We start from the raw sequence: 12,294 nt of genomic DNA on the forward strand, positions 1-12,294 counted from the left end.
GGGTGACATTGGTCGGGTCGGGTTTTAAATTTGTCATTTTTAATCGACCCGATCTGATGCAACTGAAATTCTTCAATTGAACAACCACTTACAATATTCACAGTAAAAGCAAGCACCAAAAAGACAAGGCCAAACCAGGGTTCATGCCCAACCAACTTCTATTTCGACAATTTTTGGAAACCGGATATACTCCTAACAAATGCTTCTAACAAGACGCTACAGCCGCATATTGGGAACATCTTAAGGATAGTTGGAACTTGGAAAATCTTGTTGGGAGCAAATTCGATCATTTGAACATGTCAAACTTACTTAACTAAGGTGAACGCAAAACAAAGATCAGCTTCGGTCAGGATAAGATAGTGCTCACACCGTCTCAACAACCTCTTACAACCTTGCATCAGGAATATATCTCCATGAACTAAAATATATAAATACAGAAATATATCCAATGCAAGACTGTAAAAACTGTTCAAATGGGCATTGCCCCGATTGATCAAAGCCAAACCCGATCAGCTGAATGCCCCTAACAAAAGGTAGGAGCTTTACTTGGCTCCTTCCATTCCGTTTTATCACAGTGGATGTTAAAAGCCATCTTATCCAACATCAACGTTTTCTTGACATGGCCTTGTCATCTACCATGAAAAGCGGAAATACATACTTCATGGAAGGAATGAAATTATTTGAACAGGCAGAGGAATGAGAGCTTATATATGAGCTAGGATTTGCTTACAACAGAATACTTTTCCAATAAGTTCCAACATGATGTGTGTTCACAAATCTTCCCATGATGTGTGGATACCGATCATGTTGGTAGTTGTTGGAAAAGTATTTTGAGCAGATTTGCCCCCCTTATATATGCACCTCCCATCTGTTGGGGTGCAAGTCCAGTGGCCCAAATTGAGAAACTTCAAATACATTGGGCTTGAGACCCAGAAAAAGCTATATTGGGCTCGTCTCAAGCCTCAAGGTTCTAGTCCATTCAAAATTTAACAAATACTTAACCCAATCCGCTCAGGTTGCACCCCTACCCATCAGCCCTGAGATTTCATGGATAGAAAATAGAACAGCAACACCATAGATCAATACTCAAGTGTTCCACCAAGGCTAAAGTCCTTAGTCAGCAATGTTTTAAAAACTGATTCAGAATCAGAACTATTTTGGCCATTGGTTTCTGGATTGACGATTCAATCGTTCAGTTCGAATAAACGGCTCATTTTAATAAAAGAAAATAAGTAAAATAAACAGTACGACCGCCCAAATCAACAGGTTTAGGGTGTATATTTTTTATTAATTATGTAGATTAACTAAACAGTAATCAATCAATTCGAGTGCCATTATCAAAAGTGATGTATATTTTTTATAGTTATCGTAGATTTCATTTGACATAATTGGTACCTGTTTGGTTGGCTTTCACGCAGCCATTTTGCTGCAGAAGTGGCTCTATCATCATAGCTCATTTACTGCAGAACCCCTCCCAAACATGATCTTGAGCTCTCTAATAATCTGATGGCGTGACCATAATATAGTAATTCAACATTTTGGGTGAATTTCAGATATTATCTGAAATTTTATATTTTAATAATTCATTAACCTTGAAAGAGTGTGTGGTTGGATTAGCAAGTCATATAGAACAGTAGAAGGGATGACATGCATTTGGTGATATTGATATATTTTTAGCTATTATCTCTTCCTTTTTTTAAGGTGAAAACTTAATTTTCTGCCCCATTTGATTTGTTTTCATGTAAATTGATCATAGGAAACAAAAATTTCCATAAATGAGGCAAGGTAGAGTTAAAATATTTTATTCTAAAAAAACTAATTTCATCTATTATATGATAAAGGAAAAAAAGAGAGAATTGGCATATTCCATCCTAATCTTATACATAATGATGATGATGATGATGATGACAATCACTCTATCCTTTACAAACATAATAATAAGGTTTTAAAAACTAAATCGGACATGAAACCATTTTGGAGACCAGTTCCAAATGGTCCAACTATCCGATTCGAATGGATGGTCCATTTTAATTTTAAAAAACTAAGATAAATAAAATAAAAAAAGTCAAAAATTGTTGTTCAGGTCAACGGGCTGATGTTACAACTGCTAAGACCAGCGGGTTATTGACCAAATCAACGGTTCCCGGGTCAATCAGTCCAACCATCCGATCTGGCCCGGTTTTCAAAACCATGAATAATAATATGATCATCCCCTAACAGCTCTTTTAAAGAGAGATCTCAAAATGAGATGATATACAAATGCATCCTCACTTGTTTATCTTGTAGCCTAAGAGAACAAATCCTCGATTTTGGGCTATGTTTTTGGAATTGAAGTGTTTGTGAGTTATGATTATGCTTTTTAAAACAATGATTAGGGATGTCAATGGGTTGGGTCAAAAAGTAAACCCGACTTGCAGGCGCGGAGCAAAAACTATTTCTTATACTTTCAAGATCTACTTAGCTCCTAATTCAAAATTTGGTGGTTTTTTGCTTATTAGATTAGTTTAATAATTCTAATTTAAATCTTGTAACTAAATTCTAATTTTCTATTATGTTTATACATTTATTTTCATTAGATATTTTTTGTTCTGTTGATTTTAATATGATATATTGAAAATAATAAAATTGTTTCATTCATCATGGTTTTACGGTTTTGATTAAGTGTTTTTCTATTATCATTGACTACTTGATTAAGAAAAACATTTATTGAGTGTTTTTCAATTGTTGTTTAACCTTTTATATATTTTTCTTATTTTTTAAATTGGATTTTCTTGTTTTATGCCTTGTTAATTACAAGGGGCCCAGATGGCTAGGACAAGTGGGTGGGTTGGGCAGCTGGGTGAATTGGGTAAGGGCACAAGGTGGGTAGCCAAGTGTAGGTGGGTGGATTGGGCACTGGGCAAGCCCAAACAAGTAGGTTAGGCAGTGGGCAAAGGGTGCAAGTAATTGCGTGCATTGGGTTGGTCGTGGCATGTGGTAAGGAAACCTTTACAAATCTTATATAGTTTTTTATACCTTTTCTTACCTTTTCCTTCAAATCAAACATAGGCATAGGTTCATTCATTGCTAATGCTTGTATATTTCAAATTTGATTCTTATTCTCAATCATTAACCTTTAGATTTTTTATAGAGGAAAACTAATAAAAAAATACACCAATAAATAAAATAAAAAATATAAGTAATTTATAAGTTGTATCTCAAATTTGTAATGTAAAATCTTTTTCTTTTTTGGAATTCTAGTGTGCACACAATGACAAACCAACAATAAACTATTAGAAAAAAAATTAAAATCACTCTTAAACTCCTCTAATTAATCATATACATGATAAAAATAACTTTAAAAATGAAAGAGATTCAAGGTTAAAAAAAAAAAAAAAAACTTTTAGAATTTACTTCTTGTGCACTTGTGTAGTCTATATTCAATTCAAGATTTAAAAAAGGGAAAATGCATGATTCCAAAACCAATCAAACCCCTATGAGATGAAAGCCCATCTGATTTCTTACCACTTTTATGACCTTGGTTGATCGGTTATGATGAACCTACAATTTATCTATATTTTATGAGGTTTTTTGCATGAAATTTTATGCTGGTTTAATTAGATTTTGCCCTATTTTAGCTTGATTGCAAGAAAGATTTCAGGGGGAGCCAAATCAACAAAAAGAAGGCAAAAGCAAGAAAAGAAAGCCTAAAATTTATCAAGTTCAGCCCGGCCCAGCCATGAGAGCAAGGGAGTTTTTATTCGGCCCAAGAAGTGCAAGCTAACTCTTTGGATAACCCAAAGGAAGAAGCCTAGCAAGAAGAAAATTTCGGCCCAGCCCATTTTTAGCCCAAATAACAGCCTAGAGTGTAGCCCACATGAGCTCAAAAGCAAGCTAAGTTATAGCCCAAATAGCAGCCCAAAGGGAGCTAGGGGCGGCAACTCCTAGATGTTTCTTGAAGAGAAGGAGGGAGCACTCTAGAAGGTTCATGAGGGGTGTAATACACCCAATTCTAGAGACTTCAAGAAGGGGCAAGAGCCCCCTTGAAAAACTATATAAGGAGGCCTCTAGGAGGGGGGAGAGGTGTTCAATTGCTTGAGAGGAAGGCTCTCCCACTCTTAGAGGTTCGGCCACCTTGAGAGAAGAGAAGAGAAGAAGGCTAGGCGCAAGGAAGAAGAAGAAGAAGGGCTGAAGGAAGTACAAGACAAGCAAGCTAGAAGAGAAGGTGAGTTCGAATTGAGGGTTTGTGATTCAAAGATCTTTTGTAATAAATCAATTGTAGTTTCATTCTCTTTTGATTCGAATTCAGTTTCTTTGTTATATTTTCTTTCTTCTTTCTCCTTGTTTCCATTCTTCCTTGATGTATTTCATCTTGTAAAATTTCAGTTCAGCAATCTAATTCTTTTTTATTCATTCAAATGGTCATGAATTGTACTTGAATTTTCTTGAATAAGGGTGTTATTGTAGATTAATTTGGCCAACTAACCTTCAAAACTCAGATCTGAGATTGCAAGATCTGAATTGCTTGAAAGAGAATTCAGATCTGCAATTTTCAGATTAGCCAAATTAATCTACAGCTTGGAATTCCTAGAGTGCTTGAGAGAGACTCTAGGAATTCAGATCTACTATTCAAGAACTGAATTGAGTGCAAGGTTAGAGATAACTTGCACAATTCAGTTGGTGATCAATTCAGATTTGAATTGATGCCTTAGAAGTGTTTGAAGAAATGCATGCATGGGGATTAGATTCTTGCTAGAGATAGAAGAACCGTCACTCATGCATAGGATGAACATGCGCTTGAGAGAGGCTGTTCATGACCTTGGGGTTTCACCAAACCAAGGCTCAATCATGATTTATTCGAATGATCCAAATTGATAGATTGCTGAATTCTGAGATTGACATTTACTGCTTACTCTTCTAACCTGATTTGAAGGCAATTGGGCCAATGATTTAGATAGATTTTAATTTAGGATTTTTTTAGCTTTCATTAAAGTTTTGATTTATTTGTTGATCAGATAAGAAGTGCTCAATTTAGTATTGGTAATTGTTTCCTAAATCCTCGTGGGAACGATACTTCATTCACTACTTTATTACTTGAACGGCTAATGCACTTGCTAGTGTCACAATGAGCAAACATCAGGTTATAAGTTTTTTCAGTATCATATCTTTTCATCATCATAGTCGAACTCCTTAAAATATCATAAGTTCAACTTCAATTGCGCAAATTAACGAATAATTTGCACTGTTGGGCAGTGCTCAATCTTCCAAGAAAACTTGAATAGTGGACAAGAACTAAAAGAGAAAAAAGGAAATCTGGTTGTTCAAACATATAACCTATGCAAGTCTTTGGTTCCACGGTTCTAGGTTTTTCTTCTGGGCAGTGTTCAAACTGATTCCAAGTGATTCTAGGCATTGGGTACTATGTTCTTTGATTGAATCTTGGTTTAGTTATGTTTTCTATTTTCTTTTTATTTATCAAAATAATAAGTAATAGTAAATTAATAACACATGTTATAGGTTTGAATCCACTGTTAACCATATATAACTATTTGGTCAACCCATAAGAGGGGCCAAATCCCAACAAGCACCCATTTCTCCCCAATCCCCATAGTACACACTAACGTTTTTGTCAAACCATAGGGGGTGTACAAGAGACCAGATCTGCTACTCACACAGGGCGTCTCATTCACGCCTCACATACATATCGTACCATGCATTAGGAATATTTTCTGTATTTATAAATTATTATTCACGATTGGGAACATCCCCTCGGTCCCCTAGCTACGCCCCTGCTAGCTTGACCTGATCTACTGAGTTAGGTTAGGGACAGGTTTTATTTGGGTGCGGGGTCAAGAAGGTTTTGTTGCTTCAACCTGAGTTAAGTTCAGGTTTTGCTATCTCAGCCCTCCGGATCTTGATATTCCTTTAACTATGTAAGAAGTGACACTTTACAACCGATAAACCAAATTTCAATTTAAATTAATAGTTCTTGATTTTTCAAAATGTATTATAAAAATTACAATTGAAAGGCTACAAATCGTGGCAAAATTGATATTAAGTTAATCTTATATAGATGGAGCGGGTTTGGAAACTACATTAAGTTGGGTCAGATGAGAAAATTTAAGGGTTGGGTTAGGTGAATGCAAACCTGTACCAACCCTAACCCATTGATATCCCTAACTCTCAAGAGGCCATTTATTTAAGTAAGTGCATTTATCTATGTTATTTTTTGTAAAATTTGTTTAGGTAAATGAGATATTTCAACTTTTTTATGTTCCTTTTTCTCTTACTTTCCCGGGTAAGTAGTTAATTTTTTTGTCATTTTTACCATTGGGCCCAAGTCCATTTTTTTGGATTATATTGTTTCTCCACTCGTTAAAGTTAACTTTTCTAAGTCGGAGAAAGTTAACACCTCCCGAGTAAGTAATACCTAAGAAAAACATATTTACCTTGAATCCCACCTAAATCCTTAAAAAGAATATGCAAGAGTCGGTCAATGGAAACCACAGTCCCATTGACCAACTCCCCCCCAATTGAATCCGGAAAACAACAAGGCCTAAGTTTACCAACTTCAAAGATTTTTTTTTTTTTTCATTTTTGTTTTCCACAACCTGAAGCACAAAAATAAAAACTTATCCAAACAAAACCTAGATAAATAAAGCATTTTCGGTTTGTAAAGAAAAACTGTTAAAAAGTGCTTCACCAAACACACAAAAAAAAGGGCTTCTCTAACAAGTGCTTTACGACAGCCCCTTCTGCACGGAAAAGACCCCCCAAACACACTTTGATTCAATTATTTTTTCTTACAATTACAGAAACCAGAGACACTCGGTCACTCGCATTTTTCCAGTCTAATGGTTCAACCGTCCGGCTCTGTCCGGTTCGCAAAAACATTTCCGTTGCGCTTTTCCCCGCCTTTTTGTTTCTGCATCGTGGGCAGTGGATCAGGGTCGGGATTAGTTCACTTCCGACCTTCCCATTGAGATTGGATTATCTGCAGCGCTCTTTGCTGCGCCGCTACATCGACCCACGAGATGATGACACGGGGACTTCGTGGTGAATCCACAGTTAAGATTAAGATTAAGAAGAAGAGCACATAGCTCCAACAAACCATGACAGAAAGACACGTCACCATCCCTTTTAGCTCCATCTCGAATTAGTCCACCTGTATCTTATCTAACATGGAGTAATACTGTAATAGGACAGAAATGTAGGTACAGCCATATTCGTCAGAGAAAAGATGTAGTAAAAATACTATAGATGTAAAAAGGTTCCCATCCAACGGATAGATCATGAAGAGTACATCCAAGATTGTCCTACTCAGATGGACAGACGCAAACCCATCGCGTTAAGCCAAGATTATTATGGTCGAAATGAAAAATAGTACAGATCTAATAATTTGCATTTGTATCTTGAAAAAAAAAAAGCCGAGCTCTCTCCAGCTCAACTGTACTCCGGCTCTTCTCTTCAAACGCTACCACCAAACGAGAGAGAGAGAGAGAGAGAGAGAGAGAGAGAGAGTTTAGAGGAAACCCTGCATCTCTGACTCTCTGCGACGCTCTACTACTTTGCTGTTTGACAGTCAGGGTGAGTTTCCTTCTTCTCAATCCTTTTCTCTTGATTCTTCTTTGGCTATGTCCTGTGCTGGTTCTAGGTTTCTTTGTTATATAATCAAAATCTTTTGATGATTAATTCTTATATGTAAATTGGCTTTGTTCTTTTTGAGGGTGTTTTTATTTTTTATTTTTATTTTTTGTGTTTTCTATTGGGTTTGTTGAGGTTTGTTCGTGAGTGATGCGTCAGACCCCACGTGGATTTATCCATTTTTTGATGAATTGATGTTGGTTTTGGTGACCCTGTTCGTGATATTTGAGAAATCAGGTTGCAAATTATCTTTTACCCTAATGCATATTGTTTCTGCAGACTTCTCTGTTTTTTTTTTATACGTCTTTATTGTATATTTAAAGATTCTGAGAAACCTATTGGGAAGAATCAGAATGTACGCTATTATGATTGCTGGAATACACAGTAAGATTATCTTTTCTTTTTTGAAGTATCACTCTGGATTTTTTTTTCTGAGAAACCCGTCTGCAACTTATTCTGAAGTTGCACTAAGGTGCTACTTTCTTTTAGGATTCCTGAATGATATTAAATGGGTTTGAAGAATATTATTTGCTTGTCTTTCGAACTGTAGCAGCTTCAATGGTGAAACAGGTGTGACGTTTAGTTTGTCTGGAAAATTCTGTAGCTTCATTGTTCCCATTGTGTTTTGTATAGTGGCTTCAACTCGTAGTTGAACTTTCCTGGCCCTGTCTTGAGCCTGTGCGTCTGTTTCTTTTTGCGCAGTTCATCCCATGATTCTTCAATTGCAGTCTTATTTATAAAAATGCAAGAAGAAACCTAGTCTCTGCTAATAATTACAAGTTCGGTTTGTATTTTGCTAGGCTTTATAATTCTTTTATTTGTTTGGAACATCCGTTATGCCTTTCTTTTTACAGGCATGCCTAATTTATATGGCTATTTATGGTTGTTTTCCAGTTTATCTTTGTATTTGTGGCCTCAGTTGCTGTCTTTAGTATTCCTCTTTTAATCCATAATTTGGGTTTGCATATGATTTTTCGGTCTGCTATTTTGATGTATACTTTCCAGTTGATGCCTATGCATTGCTTTCAGAGGTATAAGATATCTAAAATAAGTTCAAAAGTGCATAAGCTGTTTATATGAATAAAATTTGGTCATTATTACTCTACATCTCTAAGGTAAATAGGAACTTTGAAAAATAAAGTTGAGCCGTCAGTACTCTGGAGAGCTCTTCCATGACAAATTGGAGTTTATATGATTCAGGGTTAACAAAATAATATGTACTATTGCATGGTCACACTTTTAACCTGACATTTCTCATACTTCTTCCCCCTTCCCCCTATTTGGATTGGAAGGAAGAACTTGTTTATTGTTCAAACCATTGTTTACTATTTCATGTTTCATTAATTTGGCCCACCATTTTTCTTGTTAAATATCATTTAATCAAAGGATTTTGATGCAGGTAGTAAAATTATTTTCGTGTGGTTTATCACAGAAAGAAATTCTTTACCTTTAGTTGTGTACAAGAAGGCTCAATGGGGGATGCAAAAAATGACCTCTATCCTTCTAAAAAGAGGGTTGCAGGGAGGGAACTCTCTAGGGATAACCCAGGTCTTGATGATGAAGAAGATGGTCCTGAACAGGAGATTGGGACCTTCAAGAGAGCCAGTGATGAAGTGTTGGCAACCAGAAGATTTGTTAAGGTTCGCCACAAGCAACCACCATCGTCTCCCTCTTTTAATCCCTTTGCTTCGATTCGCCTGGTACCTCCTCCTACTGAATCCAGTGTAAAACCAGTTGGTGATATGCCTGAAGCTCATGCAAATGCTGAGAAGGAAGTGTCTAAGAGTGTAGATGAAAAGAGTAATGCAGATAAGGAAACTGAAAAGCGTCCCGAAGCAAATGACCCTGAGGGACAAGACAAGAACAGTCTGAAATTAGAAAACAAGAATGTTGGCACAGAGGTTGAATCTGATGCCAATAAGGAGAAAGAAAGACCTACTTCTGAGGCAACTAAACCAGAGAAAAGTGATGAAAATGAAGCAGCTGCAGGTGAAGAAACAGAAAAACAAAACAACTGTAAAGATACATCTCAAGTTGCTGAATCTGTAGCTGATAAGGAGAAAGAAAGTCCTGCCTCTAGGGCAACCAAACCAGAGAAAAGTGATGAAAGTGAAGCAGCTGCAGGTGAAGAAACTGAGAAAGAAGACCGCTATAAAGATACATCTCAAGTTGCTACAGCAGAAACCGAGAAGGAAGCTGAGAAAGACAATGTGTCTCCAGTTGTAGCAGCAGCTCATCTAAGTGCATTCCAACCACTTTCAAGTAGCCAAAATGCATTTACAGGGCTTGCTGGAACTGGATTTTCCAGTTCGTCTTTTTCTTTTGGTGCAATACCAAAAGACGAGCCCGCATTTGGTTCTGGTTCTGGTTCTGCACCTCTTTTTGGCCTGAAGAATGACAAACCATCTTCTTTTTCTTCTTTCAGTTTTGGTAACTCAAATAATGGGAAACCTTCCCTGTTCGGAACTATATGGGCATCCACCGTTACTAAGAGTGAGGGTAGTAGTGTTGCATCCATGCAGGAAGTGCCAGTTGAGACAGGAGAAGAAAATGAAAAGGCAATTTTCATTGCTGATGCCATCCTGTTTGAATATCTTGATGGAGGATGGAAAGAACGTGGAAAGGGTGAACTCAAGGTGAATGTTTCTACAACAGGCACCGAGAGAGCTAGGCTTGTTATGAGGGCCAGGGGGAACTACAGGTTGATCTTGAATGCAAGTCTTTATGCAGACATGACGCTTGCAAATATGGATAAGAGAGGCATCACTTTTGCTTGCATGAATAGCATTGGTGAAGGTAAGGACGGACTCTCTACATTTGCTTTGAAGTTTAAGGATGGTTCTATAGTGGAAGAGTTTCGTACAGCCGTTACAACACACAAAGGAAGAAAGACTACAGTTCTGAAGACACCAGAAAATTCTCCGAAGGCATCTGATGATTGAATAGTGCACTGTTCATTCCAAAACGGATCATATCTTTTGAAACTTTGCCATGAGTAGTAGCTGATGGAGTCTTTTTATTTTTCTTTAAATTCAGTACATTGTAACTTCCTATAGAGTCATATCCAATTGGTTGTTATTTATCTGCAATCTTGTCTTTGGCAGTGTTTTCGCATCTCTTTTTTTTTTCCCTCTCTTGGAGATTGAACCTGCAGAAATTTGCAGTTCGGGATATATGTGCTAATTGTATTGCCCGAGATAAATTTTCAGAACAGTTGTCTTCAACTGGAAATCACAAAATACTCAGGCATGTGTTAAATGATGAAACCTTGTCTGTGGTTTACCTCCAACATAGGCTTGATATTAGATTGATAGATAATGCTTATGTGAACGCATGTTCTGAGTGATGAATTTGTCCTCATTTCATTTGTCATTTCAGCACCTTCCCTAAATAGTCATTTTACTTTCAAATGGTTAGAAACTCCAACTGCATCTCTCTTCCTGTTTCGATTTTCTTTTTTCTTTTTCTTTTTCTTTTTTTTTTTTTTTGATTCCCAAGAGGCTACCAAGTAATGCATGTTTTTGTTCTATTGGCTCAGTTTTGGAAGGAGTACAAATACAAATAAGTAGAGTGCAAAACTTTACATTTTGTTTTATTTTGTATATATTTGTACTGTACATATTTGTATTTGTACTCCTTCCAAACTGAACCATTGTATCTCTTGTCCTATGAACCTGCTGGTGCTAATTTTTGCCACAATGAAAACCCTAAAGGCTGGGACGAAGCATTTGCAATTATGATTTCGTGATAATCCAAAGGAATGGAAATCAGGGTACAATTAGGATTGGAGAGCAAGAGATATCCCTCTATTACTTCGGTTCAATAATTCATAATAAGGGAGAGATCGAGAAAGATGTCACTTGTAGAATTAAAGCCAGATAGGCAAAATGGAGGAGTGCATCTGAAGTCTTGTGCTATAGGACAATACCACTCAGCTAACAGGAGAATTTTACAAAATGGATCCAGTGGAAACTTGGATTCTTAACTGGAAGAGGATGTAAAAGGGGCAGCAGGGGCTGGGGTAAGGTGTAAGAGGCATTCTTTTCCATAGCATTCATTCTCATAATTAATAAAACTTTTAATTGTTCCTTTTTACTAATAAAACACATACAACGATGATAAGGCCAGCAATACTGTATGGAACAGGGTGTTAAGTAATCAAGAAATAACATTCTAACAATGAGTACAGAAGATACGAGAATGTTGAGATGGATAGTGATAGCACATTCATCTCCCTCAACAATGCCTATGATCTTGGAGATGACTCTCAGATATCTGTTCTAGAGATACACATTCGATTCAATGAGGTCCCAGACCCTCATTTTTGGTGTTCCTAGCTTCTAATTCCTTTGGTGGTTTTAGGATGGAAGGGATCCTTTAGGGGCAACATTCATGCGGCAAAATAATTTGGTACATGAGATATTGGAGGTGAGATTAAAAGCAGCTGTTTTTTTATGCTTGAGAAGGATGAGTCCCCCAGACTCAGATTCTGAGTTTCTGTAAAGCTGGCACAAGATGCCGAAGGAGTATAGTTAACCTTATACGTAGAGGCCAGAAGAAAACACAGAAAAAACCACTATATGAAGCACCCTAACTACTCCCTAAAACAATTCTGCTCAGAAACAGAGAAAAGACGGACGTTTCCTGGCACTATCAAGTATGAAGTATCTA

The 12,294-nt window shown here is 36.8% G+C and overlaps 1 pseudogene across 2 annotated transcripts; it reads left to right on the forward strand.

Annotated features, from left to right (window-relative positions):
- The first annotated feature begins 4,064 nt into the window (after positions 1–4,064).
- On the forward strand, positions 4,065–10,912 carry LOC148869227 (nuclear pore complex protein NUP50B pseudogene; annotated as a pseudogene). 2 transcript variants are annotated; one of them, XR_016106700.1, is made up of 2 exons: positions 4,065–4,204; positions 9,023–10,912. The product of XR_016106700.1 is annotated as a nuclear pore complex protein NUP50B pseudogene, transcript variant X2 (transcript). The 2 variants fall into 2 exon arrangements; XR_016106699.1 differs by lacking the exon at positions 4,065–4,204 and adding an exon at positions 7,368–7,566.
- Positions 10,913–12,294: the final 1,382 nt, after the last annotated feature.

The sequence above is a fragment of the Nelumbo lutea genome, chromosome 2 (assembly GCF_056320005.1).
Source record: "Nelumbo lutea isolate HS-2025 chromosome 2, American lotus-T2T, whole genome shotgun sequence".
Taxonomy (NCBI): Eukaryota; Viridiplantae; Streptophyta; class Magnoliopsida; order Proteales; family Nelumbonaceae; genus Nelumbo; species Nelumbo lutea.